The sequence below is a fragment of the Elephantulus edwardii genome, unplaced genomic scaffold, assembly GCF_000299155.1.
Source record: "Elephantulus edwardii isolate Elephantulus edwardi_28Jun2011 unplaced genomic scaffold, EleEdw1.0 scaffold00026, whole genome shotgun sequence".
Lineage (NCBI taxonomy): Eukaryota > Metazoa > Chordata > Mammalia > Macroscelidea > Macroscelididae > Elephantulus > Elephantulus edwardii.
Window position 1 is genome coordinate 22,375,567 of NW_006399776.1, and position 2,723 is coordinate 22,378,289.

The window sequence follows — 2,723 nt, forward strand, 5'->3', positions numbered from 1 at the left end:
ATAATATTACATGAGTTCCTTGTTTTTCAATGCAGCATAGTATTCCATTGTGTGAATATACCACAGCTTCTCTATCCATTTGTTTGTTGGTGGGCACTTAGGTTGTTTCCAACTACTTGCTATTGTGAACAAAGTCATGATAAACATGGGTGTGCAGAAAAATGTTTTTTGACAGACAACATCCTGAATGTAAAGCATCTGTCACAGAAGAATTCACTTTAGGTTAGTTTTATAAATTGAAAGCTTTGAAAAACTATGTTTGCTTCTAATTTTCCCAGATGAAAAAAATGCAGCAGTATCAACTTATATTCCAGAGAAACTGCATTACTTTTTCTGGTGATGGAACCACTTGTCCATATCTGTTGGAATTATACAGGCAGATTCACATGGTGATGGTAAAGTGTCCACACTGACTTTGGTAACACTGGGGTCACACTTGAAGGGTTTCTCAAACACTGCTGTGTCCATGCAACTAATTCCTTTCCCATCAGTTTTCTTAGTCACCAATGCTTTCCAGTGGTCATGCTGATTTTAATAATATCAGTTGCAAAATTCTTAGCTTGAAGAATTAATTCTTTGCATTAAAAGCAAAATGGTTCTCTGGTTTTCCATCAAGAACCTTGTACCTTCGAAACCAGTACACAGTAGCTTCGAGATAGCCAGGCTTAAGCTGTTTGACATCATTACTATCATTATAACAGGCTGCATCAGGATCATCCACATTAATGGCAATGACGTTCCAGTCGGTCTCTCCTTCATCAATCGTAGCCAGGATGCTCAAAACTTTCACACTGATTATTTCACCTTTTGCACACACCTGGCTTCCAATTTCACATACACCAATTGGATCATTGTCACCACAACAGCAAGTATGTTTGTCATTACGTCCCAAATCTGAGGAATGGTATCATAGTTCCAGATATACCCTTTCTAAGGGAACAAAGTTGAAACATAATGGAGTCTTCCTTTTTTCACATCTTGCTTAATTGTTTTTAAAGGGTCCTTGGTAGCAATCTCCATTTTTGCATTACACCAACGTGGTACTTACTTCAACTACCATGTGAAACAAACCCTTATCTGCATAAACTGGAATATCATGAAATGGAGATGGTACTGTTATTTTTAATTTTTGAGGAAGACTTGGTACTCAAGGGGAGAGGGCTTGGCTCGTTCCTCGCTGCTGAAGCTGTTCAAGGTGCCTGGGAAGTGAGCTGCTGCCAATATCAGACAAGGAGTCCGCACGCGGTGCCTGTAACCTGATGACTGGGAAAAACCTCTTGTCCTGCACCTAAAGATTAATTCTTTTTTATTATTATTATTAATTTTAATGACATTTACAGATATTTTGGATTTCCATTCTTTCATTTTTGCACTTTTCTCCCTGCCCAGCTCTCTCCTCCAGTTCCTTAAAAGTAAAAGAAAAATTCTTTCATTATTATACAATCCCTCCCACCAAGTCCACTCCACTATGAAGCCTTCATTCTGGACTAAAGATCCATTCTTGATGAAATCTTAAAATTTGGAAAATATTCCTTCAAACAACAAAGTTCTCACCACATAAAATGACATTTTCTTCTTTGGGTCCAATCAAACCACAATAAATAATATCTTCCCAATGTGATAAGTTATGTTTATTGATTTCTTATTTTAAAAATTAAATTCTAGAGATGGTACAAAGATTTAATTAGATCTTGATGTTGTTGTTATGCGCCATCACGTTGCCTGTGACCCATAGAAACCCTATTTATGTACAGCAGCTCTGAAGCCTGCCCTGTTCTGAGCCAGTCTCAGTAATTCTGACACACTAATCCCCACTGTCCCAGCCACTACATCAATCCATTTCATCTGAGGTCTTCCTCTCCTGCATTGTCCCTCCACCCTTCCAAGCATGATGTTCTTATCCAAGGACCAGTCTCTCCTGGCCACATGCCCAAAGTTTTCAAGATTGAGCTTCAAAATCCTAACCTCCAAAGAGAAACCAGGTTTCACCCTCTCCGAGATAGATTTGTGTTTCTTGTCCATGGTATGTTTAAGACTACTCCAGCACTACAATTCGAGGCATTGATTCTTCTTCTGTCATCCTTAGTCATTGTCCAACTCTCTGAAGCATAACAAGTAATTGTGAAGGCCATGGTCTGGATTAAGCACACCTTAGTCTCTAGACTGACATCATGAATTTTCAGCACTCTGAAGAGGTTCCTGACAGAAGATTTTTCCAGTGCAATTCATCTTTTGATTTCCTGATAACTGGTCTTAAGAGTGCTGATTGTTGAGCTGAGCAAGCTGTGATTGTTAACAAACTCAGTCTCTTCTCCATCCATCATGGTCCTGCCAATTGGCCAGTGGTGAGAATCTTTGTCTTCTTGATGTTAAGCTTAAATCCATATTGAAGACTACAGTCCTTGACCTTCTGCAGCAAAATGCTTCAGGTCTTCTTCAGTTTCAGAAAGCCAGGTTGTGTCATCTGCATAATGTAGGTTGTTGATGAGTCTACCTCCAATCCTGATGCCACATTCTTCCTCATAAAGCCCTGCTTCCAGGATGATCTGTTCTGCATATAGACTGAAAAGGTATGGAGACAAGATGCATCCCTGATGCACTTCTTTCCTGATTTTGAACCATGCAGTGTTTCCCTGCCCTATCCTGAGAACTGCATCCTGGTACAAATATAAGTTTTGCATAAGCAAAATTAAGTGTTCTGGGATTCCCATTTTCCTCAAGGT

The 2,723-nt window shown here is 39.3% G+C and overlaps 1 pseudogene; it reads right to left on the minus strand.

The window, feature by feature from the left end:
* Nucleotides 1–324: 324 nt before the first annotated feature.
* LOC102852857 overlaps nucleotides 325–2,723 on the minus strand; it is a 17,343-nt pseudogene continuing 14,944 nt past the window's right edge.